The sequence below is a fragment of the Hoplias malabaricus genome, chromosome 15 (genome assembly GCF_029633855.1).
Source record: "Hoplias malabaricus isolate fHopMal1 chromosome 15, fHopMal1.hap1, whole genome shotgun sequence".
Taxonomy (NCBI): Eukaryota; Metazoa; Chordata; class Actinopteri; order Characiformes; family Erythrinidae; genus Hoplias; species Hoplias malabaricus.
Genome location: NC_089814.1, coordinates 37,669,572 through 37,686,507, shown reverse-complemented (window position 1 = coordinate 37,686,507; position 16,936 = coordinate 37,669,572). Strand labels below are relative to the sequence as shown.

At 46.3% G+C, this 16,936-nt stretch overlaps 1 long non-coding RNA gene across 1 annotated transcript in view; it reads right to left on the bottom strand.

Annotated features, from left to right (window-relative positions):
• LOC136668763 (uncharacterized) overlaps positions 1 to 16,936 on the bottom strand; it is a 242,456-nt gene that overhangs the window by 145,720 nt on the left and 79,800 nt on the right. Inside the window, exon 5 of the long non-coding RNA XR_010795525.1 lies at positions 2,954 to 3,077. This is a non-coding gene — a long non-coding RNA (uncharacterized lncRNA). The remainder of the gene's footprint in view (positions 1 to 2,953; positions 3,078 to 16,936) is intronic.

The window sequence follows — 16,936 nt, the reverse complement described above, 5'->3', positions numbered from 1 at the left end:
CCTTTTCCTGCAAATATTCAGCACAATCACTGGGAATATATGTTGTGTACATTAACATACAATTGCCTTCCCCTAGAAAATTACCATATACCCATTCTCTCTTTGTTTTTTTGTGTATTAGTTTTTTAAAAGCACACTTTAACTGGTCATCCTGGTTTCCTTTCCTTTGCCTTGCCTCCTGCTGCTTAGAACACAGTGAGATAAAAAATGTGCCGAACATCTGTTAAATGAAACATCCTTCAAACACCACCTCTGCTTTAATTGTGATCGGCTGTGTGGTGTTTTCAGCTCAGTTTAGAGCATGCTTCCTTTCACCCCTTTGCACAGGAGACAGACGATGCGCAAGCTTTTACTGCAGTAAACCAGTGACCTTTGACCTCAGTCATCAGGCTTCACGTAATTAGTTTTGGTGTGTTACCAGCAAAGAGACGCAGAAGAGAAAGAACTTCGGTGTTATTTAAGCAAAAAAAGACAAACCCATCATTAATGCGCCACCTCTGAAACACCTGTTAATGTGTTATACTTACTCATATGTGATCATGAGCTGAGGGCAAATATAGATTCGTAATAGCTTTTAAATTACACTGTATCAGAGTAGGTGGACATCTCTACTAGACTTTGATGTTGTCATTCCAGCAAAGTAGATTAAAGCCGACTTTTAAAACTAAGCAAAGTACAGCTGAAGAGCAATTGTTAAATGGTATTTCTGGGAGTAAAAAACTCTTCAAAGCACTCCAAGGCAGACAAAGAGGCAGCTAGAGTTGCAGCAGTGTGGTTTCTGGCACTCTGACTGAAGCCTGGCTGTGGGATTATGAGTGTCATTACTAGCCCTTTGACTGTCTTTTAAGGCAAACCAGACACACAGTGAAAAGGATATCTTCATTGGTAAGCCATTGATATTCTATTAAAATGTAGAAAGACAAGCTTCCAAACTATAAACTAATGCCACATACATGGCATTGGAAAGCACTGAGGTGAACAAATCCAGTTGGAGACAACACTGATTGATCACTGGATTAGGAACTGGATTAGTTTGTATCTACACTCACTTTACATTTCTATAAATATAGATCATATCCCATTTTAAGCCTCCTCTACAACGGTCAGGACCCCCTCAGGACCCCCACAGAGCAGGTGTGATGTGGTGGTGGATCATTCTCAGCGCTGCAGTGACACTGACGTGGTGGTGGTGTGTTAGTGTGTGTTGTGCTGGTGTAGAGTGGATCAGACACAGCAGTGCTGCTGGAGTTTTTAAACCCTGTGTCCACTCTCTGAGACACTCCTCCCTCGTTGGTCCACCTTGTAGATGTAGAGTCAGAGACAGTAGCTCATCTGTCGCTGCACAGTGTGTGTCGCTCGTCCTCTAGTCCTTCATCAGTGACACAGGACGCTGTCGGCTGGATGTTTTTGGTCGGTGGACTGTTCTCGGTCCAGACACTGAGGGGTTTAAAAACTCCAGCAGCACCTCTGTGTCTGATCCACTCTACACCAGCACAACACACACTAACACACCACCACCACGTGTGTGTGTGGGGGGGGTCCTAATTATTGAAGAGCAAGGTGAAATGGAGATACGAATGTATGCAGAGCAACAGATTCTGCAGTCTGTAATCAAAGAATTACAAAGTGGAGGTAAAATGGGCAGTGAGTGTAGACACAAGGTAGGTGTTCCTAATCCAGTGATCGTTTATATTAGATATTGCTCAGAATAGTACAAACTAATCATGAAATGTTAGAAACTTTAAAGCTATTCTTTTTATTCCACAATATTCCGCTGTTCTATTTTTTTGTTAAAGAGATTCCAATCTCTGCAGGCCTCTGCACTGAGAACTCTTTCAAAGGGCTGTGGACTCAAGTCCCATCAGAGTCACAAAAGCACCTCCACTGCCAGAAAGCCCATTCCAATCTTATGAGCTTTCCTGGAGTGGCAGGTTTTCTCCAAACACCAAAAGCCAGACATTATCCATCTTTCCTCCCGCCCACCTTCTTTCACCAGAAATTCCACACGGCTAATGATACCTTTCGTGCGACCCTCTCGGCCGGTGCTGAAGCTAACGCGCTCAGAGCATGTGCCTTGGAAACAAGACGTGATTGACTTCTGTAAAGATATGAATGTAGCATTTATTGTTGTTTATGAGAGAAAATCTAATTTGCACAGGAACCTGAATAGAACATTTCTCATTAGCTTGTAAATACATTGCAAAGCCCCTACCCCCCTTCCCACACCCCCCCACTGTAGAGTACCTGCCTCCCTCCCATTCAAAATGCCCCTTTCTGCTGTATGGAGTATGTATTAAAAGTTTACACCCAACACATTCAGTAAGTGAGAAGGGAGAAAGGCATCATTTTTATTGAAGCTTTTGTTATTGCTGCCAATAATAGCATAATTTAAGCATAAAATGTGATCCATAAATCATCCAAATCTCTTCGGAGCAGACCACACTCCAATGAACTACCACTGGCCAATCAACAGCACAATTCCTCCGCTGTCCTAAGGGTATTGAGGCCTTTACACCATAATTACTCCCACAGTGACTGCACATACATGGATAGAAGCTCTACATGTTTTTAACCTCCCAAGGCCAATTTGCCAAAGGTTGCCTGCCTGGAGTTTGACACCTGGATTCGGTTAAACACCTGAGCTCTCAGTTCCCGTGAAAAAAAAAAGCTGGATTTTGAGAACTGAAGCCGGTCTGCGAGCTGCAATTCCTATCGGATAACTCTCGAAAAACTGGCAACGTAAGGGAGCCCTACACTAGTATCTGCTTGTGCTATGGGGTCCTGTGACTGAGCTCAACTACGGAGCGACTTGAACGTCCTCCAAAAGGCTGTGAGAGAGAGCACTGTTGATTCTGGCTGAGCTCCATTCAAACCACTGTAGTGTCCTGCAGCTCCCATGGCCTTAAAGGAACACTACGTAATATTTTTACCTTAAAATTACAGCTTCACTGACCTGGAATAGGGAGAACAGAGCTTCTGTCCTTGCATCTCTGGGCTCAGCACTGCAGAAACTGCACTATGTAACTTGCAGAGGCATGTAGGAGGAAGGCAGCCTTGCAGTACCACCCCCAAACGTCCTGTAAACATATGACAATAAATATGACCTGTAAATAATAATCACTACACATGTTTAGGTTCTTCAGACACTACAGACATGCAACATTTGAATACAGCAGACAGACACGACTCAATCGTAGCAAAATACATCCAGGAATAGCATGTGGCTTTAAGGGTTAATCCACACCACAAGATACTAGCTTCCTCAGGCAGTAGAAAGCATTATCCTCCACAATACAGCTGCACTAGTGTCTCTATATTCCATAAGTTCCAGCAATTAAACTGCACTAACAGTGGACTGAAGCACTTCCGAAGGCAGCGTGGCGCTGTTACCGTGCAGGTCAAAAGAATCCATCTCATGAAAAGGAAATTACAGCTTCAAATTCAAGCTGTTCCAGCTGCATGACTGATTTTATGTGTTTTGAGACGACACAATGGGTCAGTAGAAAGATCAAATGAAAAAGAGTGAAGCTGGTATTGCATGATGCAACTGAGAAGCAAGCTACCTTTCACGCAAAGCTGGCAATCACTGCCTCACTGGTCAGAATGTGAGCTGCACCAGTCCTACAGTAAACCTCTAAACACCTGAAGAAAACGTCGGAAAAACACTCTTCGTTTAATAAACTGCTGCCGGTCAAAACAGCCATTAAAGCACCACTGGGCAGTATTTTTACCGTAAAATGACAGCTTCAAAATCACCGTGATGCTTCACTGTTCTGTAACAGACTCAATCAGTGCTACTCTGAGCTCAGCACTGCAGAAACTGCACTCTGTAATGTTTGTCCTCTGCACTGATCTCAGGACAGTGCTGTAAATGTGAGTTACACTCTGCAACTGTAGGGGATCCCAAATCTATATAAAACACTTTTAAATCCTTATTTCCTTTAAGTAGATCTTATTTACTTCTTTACTTTTCCACCGACCAAATCTGGCCCTGGTCCCTGGATCCAGTCCCCACTCCCTTAGTTCCAACCGAGTCGAGTAGGTACTAAATGGTGAGGTGTAAACCCTGCAGAGCGCTGATTGGCCGGATAGACCTGTCAATCATCACGAAAGGCAGAGCTCCAGCACTAAGTCGGCGCTTGTAAAATCTTTGAAGTTACAGCAGCTTCCACATTTGTTCGTATCCGACTCACAGCAGCAGCTCGTAACATTCCCCCGAGGGGTTCAGGAGAGGTTCAAACGCTCCTTGGGTCGTCGCCCGAGGAAAATCTCTTGCGAAAGCCGGACGTATGGCAAGGAAAACTGATCTGTGAGAGCTGGGGCATGGAGCTGTATTCAGTCCAAAAAAACGCCAATACGCGATGAGTAAACAGCACCTGACTTTACTGCTGCCGTTGCTGTGGTTCTCAAAGCCCATTAGAGACAGAGTTTGCAACTTCACCGGCTCCATTTCACAAAGGAGCTGTGGTAGTGGAAAAGCAACAAGCTAAAAGTGAGCAGAGCTGAGTCGAGTAGAGCCGATCCCACTCAGGAGATCAGACATAAAAAGGCTTAAAAAGTCGAAGGAAAATAGGAGTTTCCAAATTTGGGAGATTTCAGTATTAGAGGAAACAACCGTGCACCAACTGGACGACCACCAAAGTTGTCATCATACAATACCTTACTTAAAGCTTCCATTTCACTTAGAGCTGTGATAACAATCACAATCGTTTGTGTCCATCCCTCCACTGTGGGTCTGAAAGGATGTGTATCTCTCAACAAGATGTTGCTAAAAAATTTGGATCACGAGAAGCAACCAACTTCTACCACCTCGGCTGACTCGGGTCTGTGAGGAGTTGTGTTCTCCCTGTGTCTGTGTGGGTTTACTCCGAGATCCCCCATGGTCCAAAAACACAGGTTCGTAGGTGGACCGGCCTTGTAAAGGATGCCCTGTAATGGATGGGTGGTTACAGACATTCACGGTAAAGACATTCATGAAATGGTCTTTAAAACTGTCGATATTAAATATAAAATACCATCACTGCGATGACAGCTGGACTTTGTTGACATGTACTTGTTACAAACCCGGAGGAACTGCCTCACAGCAGATAAAAGCCTTCTCGGTTCCTCCAGACGAGAGTGAGCTCGGCCCATGTTCTGCGGCGAGAATATGACTGAGAGCTGACTCTTGAGTGGTATTAACCTCTAATACCCTCTGTGGATTTCTTGGCAAGACTTCACACAATTATAAACTAGCACAGAATATATGTGCCTGCTATTACTGCAATCCTCCACCTCCAGCAGCTAATTCCACCCAAATAGCTTTACCATTCAAGGGACAACATTTGATTATCATTCAATATATATTAGGCCGTGCCACCAGAGGGCTAGCGTGAGTGATGTTGAAAATTAAATCACAGTAAGTTTCAGCGAGTATCATCACTTTTTCGTGGACGCGTTCTCCCTGGGACGAAAGGCTTGTTTCAATATGGCAAGAAAATAATTACAACACCTGACGCGATCAGAACCCTTGCTGAGCAATAAACCTATTTGTGGAATTTTCATTAACTTACAGTACATGAGGACCCATCTGGCACGCAGCACATTACATAAGACGTGTCCTTGCCTTGAGTCAAGATGCGGCACTATTGCTGAACACAGAGCGTCTCCCTAAAAGACGTTCCAGAGTAAGGGATAGAAAACAAGGACAAAAAAAAGGCATCTTCTTTATTCATTCCATTCCAGTTAAAGAGACATTAAGTACCAGTTATTTATTTACTCATACAACGCAATCCACTTGAATAACACATCACAGCGAACGAGAAATGGCCAAAAATGAAGAGTTTAAAAAATGATTCAAAAATGGGCACAGGGAAAATGTGTAAAATTAAAACTGTACCCATCATTTTTCTCGTTTGAGAGACAGGAATAAGGTCCAGAGGTAAGTCTGAAGGGTATACGTTTACATATCTTTACAGTATACACAGGGGTCTTCAAACTACGGCCCTGCTTTCATTTGGGTCGGCCCCTTTAATTACAGCAGCAAAGCATGTGGTCTGTCCAGGGGAGTTTGGTCGAGACGGTATGGACATGTCTCTAAACCAATCCAGCGACTACTGAATTGTCCGTCGCAATCATTTGGAGCAAAAATGATCGTCAGTGTCCGGTCAACGTGGTTCAAACAAACAGTTAAGATCTCGTTCTCGACTCCGAGTCCCACGTCCCGAACCAACGCCACTAACAGGACTGGCTTTGCCGTTTCTCCCTGACGTGTGAGAGGCTGTGGCTTTAAAGAGACAAAGCGCTGTATCCACGTGGCTTTATTAGAGACGCCATCCACATCACGTCTCGTATTCGTTAAGGGACAGTGCCTCCAGCTGCGATGGACTTTTAGAGGCCACTTCAATTCAGCTGTTTTGGAGATTCAATATCTGAACAGAAGTTCTCGCGGTGCGCTCACACACGTGTACCGTAAAACAACCTGCCGCCCCGTACGCCACAGTGACTTTACATTTCCAAAATATTATGACTCTAAAAATACAGGAAAGAACAATTAAAAAGGATTGGAATTTGAGCCGTTGTCTTTTACAGCAACCAGCCAATCACAGATGCCTCCTTGACTGAGAGATGATGATGAATGCCAACTTATACACTGAGGAAAGCGAGTCTAAGAAATATATGATCGAAATAAATGTAACAAAAGAAAGTGGAGTAGATTTGTTTCCAGAAAAAAGCATCCTCCAGTATTTGGTAATATTCTGGGGTTGAAGACACACAGAGTACTACATTGAACCACTTTCATCACCTAAAGCAACACCAGTGCCATGTAGAAGTGAGAAACTGCATCTCAAACATCCTATGCGAGGAACAAGCAAGTATTAATTCTGGACGTATTCAGCATCATAACGCTTTGGGAGTTGACTCCTAAGTCAGGACTCTGAGGAAGATAGAGTTTTTATTTGTTTTAAGATAAAAACAGAGAGTCGACTCCATTTTAGACCAAAATCATCACACTGAAGAAAAGGAAAACACGCTTTCTTCCCCGTAGTCAAGCAACATAGCGGCAGACACATCCCTGTCTTTTTATTGGTCTAGTTGCGCGTCTGTGTCGTTCTTTGTTTCTACGTCGCAGACGGAAAACCAAATAACGAAAGGTACATGGACCCAGAATTCCTGTCCATAAGTCATCACAACTTTTCACGCGATTATTACATATCTCCTGTTCCACTAGGAATGATCCCACTATCGCTCTCACAATGAAACTGGGAAGGTGAGGTCAAACCCAAGCTTCCTCCAGGACGCAACATCCACCAGCGACATCTTTACGTGTTGCCGCTAATGTGACCTCACCGGAGAGCGCCGGACTCCAGGTCTGTCACATCAGGCACCGTTCAGATTGATGAGGATATGTAAAGAGAGCAAAGTCAAGCTCTCTTAGGACTCCCAGCCTCGGACGGCTGAGGCACCAGGGATCGAAGCGGTGATCTCCTGATGATCACCACCAGCGCAGCACCACTCGGAGTCTCAAAGAAGTCATTACCGAGAAAAAGTAAATAGTCCAAAAAGGCAGTCAATGTGGAAATCAAACAAACAAGCTGCCGGTGTTCTCAAGATGCGGCACTAATGTTCATCACACAGCAGGTCCTCACAAGGGGGAGAACAAGAGTACGAGGAAATTAAGATTTATGGGGATAAATACAGTCTGTTGGCTTCAAGAACCATGGGATCAGTTAAATCCAATAAATTACCCACAAACATTTCTTTATCTAACCTCGTTTCTGCCTGAACCTCCACCTCGGTGCCATCAGTCTGTACTGAAGCATAGAAGGATATTAAGTTAAATGACATACATTTTTATGGAGGGGCTCTCCTTTTAAGGCAAGCTAACTAAACATTTGTGGCTTATTTCCCATCTCTCGCTGAGCTTGGCCTCCAGAGCCCAGGCAGCAGGGAGAAGCTGGGAATGGAAACACGAGCACACTCACATTCGACCCTAAATACTTACAAGTCATAAGCTATTACTTTAGCTTTGCTCTTCAGTTCAAATGTAATCGTATACGGAGTAGCCTCCAGAGTCGGAGTCTATACTTGTGACATTTGTTTTGACGTCAAAAAATGACCAAACCGGGCAAAAATGTATAGGTTATTTTGGTTTTTCTTTCCTTAAAATAAGACTATATGCACAACCGTCTAGAAAAGTTGACCGGCCATGAAGCTTGTAGTTGACTGGGCACTATTTTGTCGATCCTGAAGGGTTATATTCTACTGGTGATTTATGAGACTTTAATTCTTTATATAATTTTATTATAAAACTCTATCATACGTAAAGGCACACTAGGTAACATTTTTACCTTCAAATTACAGCTTCACTGAGCTGTGATATGGAGAACAGAGCTTCTGTTGTTGTTATCCTGGGCTCAGCACTGCAGAAAACTTTTGAAAGAGGGTGGGAAATCACCCTCTTCCCTCAACTTCCTTTTACCGTCAGAACAGGGCTTTAAAAGTGAACACTCTTCAACTGTAAGAGGTGGGCGGCGCGGTGACGCAGCAGGTAGGTGTCGCAGTCACACAGCTCCAGGGACCTGGAGGTTGGGGGTTCGATTCCCGCTCCGGGTGACTGTCTGTGAGGAGTGTGGTGTGTTCTCTCTGTGTCTGCGTGGGTTTCCTCTGGGTGACTGTCTGTGAGGAGTGTGGTGTGTTCTCCCTGTGTCTGCGTGGGTTTCCTCCGGGTGACTGTCTGTGAGGAGTGTGGTGTGTTCTCTCTGTGTCTGTGTGGGTTTCCTCCGGGTGACTGTCTGTGAGGAGTGTGGTGTGTTCTCTCTGTGTCTGCGTGGGTTTCCTCCGGGTGACTGTCGGTGAGGAGTGTGGTGTGTTCTCCCTGTGTCTGCGTGGGTTTCCTCCGGGTGACTATCTGTGAAAAGTGTGGTGTGTTCTCTCTGTGTCTGCGTGGGTTTCCTCCGGGTGACTGTCTGTGAGGAGTGTGGTGTGTTCTCTCTGTGTCTGCGTGGGTTTCCTCCGGGTGACTGTCTGTGAGGAGTGTGGTGTGTTCTCTCTGTGTCTGTGTGTGAGTGTGTGAGTGAATGTGTGTGAGTGTGTGTTGCCCCGTGAAGGACTGGTGCCCCCTCCTCTGGAATAAGCGGTTACAGATAATAAATGAATAAACTTTAAGAGGTGCCCAGGAGCAAAAACACCAAATTAGTGTTTCTTTAACTCTTATCAGAATGTGCAAAATGTCTCTGCAATGTTGCCTTTTTCATGAATAAATGAGTGTGCACTTCTACTGGCATGATGCTCAAGATAAGTGGCAAAAGCATTTACAGCTACAAACAAAATAAAAACTGCAGGAGGACTGGTCACACTTTTAGATGTTCACAAAAAAAAAAAAAAATGCATACCATTATTACATACAAATTAACGCCATCTTTTACACCACATCTGAAACTGAGGAGCTGTTCCACTGCTTAAATGTTATATCACACCTTAATTACCTGAGTTGTAAGGACATGTTAACAATCGTGTTAAAAGATTCAGAGCAAAAAATAAAAAGCTTGCTTCGTTTTTAAGGAAAAAGGGTTGGGACATTTTGTAACTAATTAATCTGATCTGGATTTTTCTTCTTTGAACATTGGTCAGTTAATTAAAGGTTCAAGAGAATGAACAAATAACATAACTACTTTTTTAAATGTGGACTAAAGTGTATCAAACGTTTTGCCTCTTTCAAATAAATAAATAAATACCACCCTCCACTAACCCCTCAGGAACTGAGCTGATCACATGACCATCTCGAAATTCAAGTCATTAAAAAAAAGACTCCACCTTAAAAAAGCCGATATGGGTTTAACAAAATATATCTTCAAAGGTGCTTGCCTGTGTAAATAATTAATATCCGATTATAAGGTGCTTTTGTACATGCAGCGATTAGAGTTAATAGGTCTTTATCTCTAAAACACTGAGACATCTGGATCTGTATTATACTGCTCTAAGATCATTTATATAGTGTTTATAACGTATGTGCCGCTACAGCAGCAGCTATTCCTGCACGGCTGAGGTAGAAGCAAACTGTAATGTACAGCCAAAGGCAGTGTGTGTGTATACAGCTGTCACCGCGTGCATCGTCGGAGCTAATCCATGCTATCTGCAGCACTCTTCTCCTTCAGGCGCTGCGTGATGCTGTGGAAAAATGACTGAACGACATCTGGATTATCCAGTTATCCTGTCATATGTATATGTAGGGCAAGTAATTTAATAAGAGTTAGTACGTGCACTCCTGCACCAAGGCCTGATTTTTAGCTCTTGAAATTTTACTCAGGAGCATGACACGTTTTTTTTTTTTACACAAAGGAATTCAAAACTGCAACACATTTGAGAATTACACTGATTAGAAGATAGTGCTTTTTCATATTGTTCTGTCTATATTCAATCAGCAATTTTGTGTTCTTTAGCCCGTCAACTGACTTTTAAACATTTAAATTTAAACCGTTCGAGGAGATCACAAAGTATTTAAATGATCTGGAGGCTTTACACTGGGCAGGTTTCACCATGTAACTTCAACAACTAACTCCAACAAGGGAAGGGAGTGTGTAAAGAAGCACAGGGAACATTGAGAGGTTTTTATGTAGTGATTACGCAATCATGCTTTAGCCCATTAGCTTCCAAAGTGGTGTGTGTGCCCAAATTTACTGCAGGTGGGGCGCAGCAAGGCCAATAAATTAGACACATTCCACTGTGATTTGTCACTTTATCTTGTTTGGCTCAATAAGAATGGCAAGGTATGTTCATTAAGTCATTGTTCGGAACCGCTTATCTAGTTCAGGATCACGGTGGGCGCAGAGCCTACTCAGAATCACTGGGCACAAGACAGGGACACACCCTGGAGGGGGCGCCAGTCTCTCACACAGTGACACACACCTACGGACACCTTTGAGTCTTCAATCCACCTACCAACGTGTGTTTTTGGAGCGTGGGAGGAAACCGGAGCACCCGGAGGAAACCAACACAGACACAGGGGGAACACAACACGGCGGCACGGTGGCTTGGTGGTTAGCACGTTCGCCTCCCAGCGCTGGGATCTTGGGTTCAAGTCCCATCTGGGTGGAGTTTCCATGTTCTCCCTGTGTCTGCGTGGGTTTCCTCCGGGGGCTCCGGTTTCCTCCCACAGTCCAAAAACATGGAGGGTAGGTGAATTGGCTTCTCTAATAACTGTCCTGGTGTGTGAATGAATGTCTGTATGTGTGAGCCCAGATATGGATTGGCGCTCTGTCCTGGGTTAAACCCTAGTGCCCGATGCAGTCCTCCAGGTGGACGGTCGTTTCTGGTTGAGAGTACGCTGTGCGCGTTTGGCTGCCGCTTCTCGCCAGTGTGTGTGAATTGAGCGTTCTGAGCAGTGTCGATTGTAAAGCGTCCTTGGGTGTCTAGAAAGGCGCTATATAAGTGTAACGATAATAATAATAATAATAATAACACACTCCTCACAGACAGTCACCCGGAGGAAACCCACGCAGACACAGGCAGAACACACCACACTCCTCACAGACAGTCACCCAGAGGAAACCCACGCAGACACAGGGAGAACACACCACACTCCTCACAGACAGTCACCCGGAGGAAACCCACGCAGACACAGAGAGAACACACCACACTCCTCACAGACAGTCACCCGGAGGAAACCCACGCAGACACAGGGAGAACACACCACACTCCTCACAGACAGTCACCCGGAGGAAACCCACGCAGACACGGGGAGAACACACCACACTCCTCACAGACAGTCACCCGGAGGAAACTCACGCAGACACAGAGAGAACACACCACACTTCTCACAGACAATCACCCGGAGGAAACCCACGCAGACACGGGAAGAACACACCACACTCCTCACAGACAGTCACCCGGAGGAAACCCACACAGACACGGGGAGAACACACCACACTACTCACAGACAGTCACCCGGAGGAAACCCACGCAGACACGGGGAGAACACACCACACTCCTCACAGTCACCCGGAGGAAATCCACGCAGACACGGGGAGAACACACCACACTCCTCACAGACAGTCACCCGGAGGAAACCCACACAGACACAGGGAGAACACACCACACTCCTCAGACAGTCACCCGGAGGAAACCCACACAGACACGGGGAGAACACACCACACTCCTCACAGACAGTCGCCCGGAGGAAACCCACGCAGACTCGGGGAGAACACACTACACTTCTCACAGACAGTCACCCGGAGGAAACCCACGCAGACACAGGGAGAACACACCACACTCCTCACAGACAGTCACCCAGAGGAAACCCACACAGACACAGGGAGAACACACCACACTCCTCACAGACAGTCACCCGGAGGAAACCCACACAGACACAGGGAGAACACACCACACTCCTCACAGACAGTCGCCCGGAGGAAACCCACGCAGACACATGGAGAACACACTACACTCCCCCGGAGGAAACCCACGCAGACACAGGGAGAACACACCACACTCCTCACAGACAGTCACCCGGAGGAAACCCACGCAGACACGGGGAGAACACACTACACTCCTCACAGACAGTCGCCCGGAGGAAACCCACGCAGACACAGAGAGAACACACCACACTCCTCACAGACAGTCGCCCCGAGGAAACCCACACAGACACAGAGAGAACACACCACACTCCTCACAGACAGTCGCCCGGAGGAAACCCACGCAGACACATGGAGAACACACCACACTCCTCACAGACAGTCACCTGGAGGAAACCCACGCAGACACAGAGTGAACACACCACACTCCTCACAGACAGTCGCCCCGAGGAAACCCACGCAGACACAGGGAGAACACACCACACTCCTCACAGACAGTCGCCCGGAGGAAACCCACGCAGACACGGGGAGAACACACAACACTCCTCACAGACAGTCGCCCGGAGGAAACCCACGCAGACACAGAGAGAACACACTACACTTCTCACAGACAGTCAACTGGAGGAAACCCACGCAGACACGGGGAGAACACACCACACTCCTCACAGACAGTCGCCCGGAGGAATCCCACGCAGATACATGGAGAACACACCACACTCCTCACAGAAAGTCGCCCGGAGGAAACCCACGCAGACACATGGAGAACACACCACACTCCTCACAGACAGTCACCCGGAGGAAACCCACGCAGACACAGAGTGAACACACCACACTCCTTACAGACAGTCGCCCGGAGGAATCCCACGCAGATACATGGAGAACACACCACACTCCTCACAGACAGTCGCCCGGAGGAAACCCACGCAGACACATGGAGAACACACCACACTTCTCACAGACAATCACCCGGAGGAAACCCACGCAGACACGGGAAGAACACACCACACTCCTCACAGACAGTCACCCGGAGGAAACCCACACAGACACGGGGAGAACACACCACACTACTCACAGACAGTCACCCGGAGGAAACCCACGCAGACACAGGGAGAACACACCACACTCCTCACAGACAGTCACCCGGAGGAAACCCACGCAGACACGGGGAGAACACACCACACTCCTCACCCGGAGGAAACTCACGCAGACACAGAGAGAACACACCACACTTCTCACAGACAATCACCCGGAGGAAACCCACGCAGACACGGGAAGAACACACCACACTCCTCACAGACAGTCACCCGGAGGAAACCCACACAGACACGGGGAGAACACACCACACTCCTTACAGACAGTCGCCCCGAGGAAACCCACGCAGACACAGGGAGAACACACCACACTCCTCACAGACAGTCGCCCGGAGGAAACCCACGCAGACACGGGGAGAACACACAACACTCCTCACAGACAGTCGCCCGGAGGAAACCCACGCAGACACAGAGAGAACACACTACACTTCTCACAGACAGTCAACTGGAGGAAACCCACGCAGACACGGGGAGAACACACCACACTCCTCACAGACAGTCGCCCGGAGGAATCCCACGCAGATACATGGAGAACACACCACACTCCTCACAGACAGTCACCCGGAGGAAACCCACACAGACACAGAGAGAACACACCACACTCCTCACAGACAGTCACCCAGAGGAAACCCACGCAGACACAGGGAGAACACACCACACTCCTCACAGACAGTCACCCGGAGGAAACCCACACAGACAGAGGGAGAACACACCACACTCCTCACAGACAGTCGCCCGGAGGAAACCCACGCAGACACAGAGAGAACACACCACACTCCTCACAGACAGTCACCCGGAGGAAACCCACACAGACACAGAGAGAACACACCACACTCCTCACAGACAGTCACCCGGAGGAAACCCACGCAGACACAGAGAGAACACACCACACTCCTCACAGACAGTCACCCGGAGGAAACCCACGCAGACACAGAGAGAACACACCACACTCCTCACAGACAGTCACCCGGAGGAAACCCACGCAGACACAGAGAGAACACACCACACTCCTCACAGACAGTCACCCGGAGGAAACCCACGCAGACACAGAGAGAACACACCACACTCCTCACAGACAGTCACCCGGAGCAGGACTAGAACCCACAACCTCCAGGACCCTGGAGCTGTGTGAGAGCGGCACTACCTGCTGCACAACCACACCGCCGTTGTGGGAAGGGGGGTGGGGACCCTCAAAAAACCTGTTTGGTGTCTCAGTAATAAAATATCTCAGACACATTCATTTCTATAAGTTCTGATAAACATAAAATGTATATCAGGCTTTATCAGATGAACTGTTGGGGTTACACAATCAAATTCGACTTCTCCTTACAGTTGAATTGGCTTCATCTGCTTTCTAGAAACTCACGTTAGTCTTGGACTGAGAGGCAGTTTTCACCGGACAGTTATGACACGCAGTGCATTTTAGTTCAGGGCGGGTATTAATCAGTGTCAAAGAAGCTGACATTAGATATGTAGACGCTGTGGGTGTTATCTGGGAAAACTGCCATTAACATTTACGCGGTGATTAATTTTAGTTTTGCAGTCTTGGTTCATCTTCACTTCTCACCACCCACTGTTTATTTTCAGCATCATACTTCCGCACTGGAACGCGTTCTGCGACTCATTTGTCTTAACTCCATTCCTTATTTGTTTATTTCCCCAATTGTCAGGTTGCAATTAGTGTGAGGTGTTTGTCTAATAAGCAGCTGCCACAGCAGTGAGTTATGTTCAAACATCCCACGCAAACTCTCCACCTTCCAACCAGCACACGCTCTAATGTGCTTCTAGTATGTGCTATAGATACTTCATTTATGCTCAACCCACTAAATAACTGGATGAACTAAGCAATCTACATCTCATTGAGAAGTTACAGGGTCAGGACTTTATAATAAGTCTACAGAGTTATGAATTAAACCATCGATACCGCTAGCTTTATTTGTTATTTCCTGCGGAGAGATTTTTACGAGGACACATCAACCAATTCTGCATGTGTTCATCAGCAGCAGAAGAGATATTTCATTATGAAATTAAGAGTTACTGTAGTGTATATAGTTGTTACATCAATTCATGTTGTCACAGATATTGTTAAATATTATTATGATGGTGGGAATGGTGTAGTGGTGAAGAGTGTGCTGCTGCTACATAGTGTCAGGGTCTTATGCTGGATTCTTGCCTCGGGTCGTTGTCTGTGAGGTGTGGTCTCTGTGTGTCTTTATGGGTTTCCTCACACAGTCAAAACACATTGGTAGGTGGACTTCCTGTTTGAAATTGTCCACCGGCATGAGGGCGTTAGTCACTGAGTGAGAGTGTGAAACCATCCACTGGTGTGAGTGTGTGTGACTGAGTGAGTGTGTAAGTGACTGGGTGAGTGTGTGAGTGACTGGGTGAGTGTGTGAAACCTTCCACAGATGTGTGACTGACTGAGTGAGTGTGTGAACCTGTCCAGCGTGGGTTCCTATCTTGTGCCCAATGATTCCAGAAAGGCTCAGGACACACCATGACCCTGACCAGGATGTAGCTGTTATAGAAAATGGATGATGAAATTATAATCATATGTATTATTATAATTAGTATTAGTTAGCATTAGTATTCGGTTTAATGTGTTGTTTATGTATATTTATATTTTACCGGTTTAAAAGTGTATGGCCAAACTACAATAAGGCTAACCTTTCAGTGTGTGTGTGTGTGTGTGTGTGTGTGAGAGAGAGAGTCAGGCATGTGTCAAAAGGAGCCTTATTTCCAAAGCTCCACGCATCACAGAACGATATCATTTCCTGTTGATGTCTCCAGGGACAGATCCCCTTTCCACACAAGCAGCTTTCAGAGTTTGTCAATAATAGATGCTCAGCGGTGAGCGGCATATTTGGGGCAGAGGCATGTGGAGTGGGTGTGAAGCTGAGCAGTGAAAAGGCTGTTTAGCTGGCCTGAGGCCAAGCCCAGGGCACATCTCCGCCTGTCCAGTTAACCCTGGCGGATGCAGAATTTTGCAAGGCACTGCAGGCTTATCAAAGGTAGCCTGAGTGTTGACCTCCAGCTTTGCTTTGCAAGAATACAATCTCAAGTGGTCTCAGCCCCTCATTAATTAGCCTGCTTTTAATGTTTGCGCAAGGACAACACTCGGCTAAGCTAAGCATTTGCTTATTGATGTTGCCATCTGTCGTAATGCCTCTGTGATGAGAGAAAAACACTGCGGAGCATGTGTGGCAGAGGGGAGAGAACAGAGCATGAGGTAGCCCTGAGAAGAGGAATCAAGAACATCAAGAACTTGTCGACACTGGCTAATAAGAGGAACCGAGTTCATCAGACATTAAAAAACAGAGAAGAAACATATAGAGATGTTTAGACAACCTCAGATGACACATTTCTCGACATATTCTAAGAGCAAATATGTTCAAAGTCTCCCTCCAGCCTTCGATTAAATCAAAATAAAATAAATAACAGTAGTTTAAATATAAATATATACTTTCACCTTAAAGCTAGGCTAGAGATATTCTTGCTGTTCGACCATGTGTT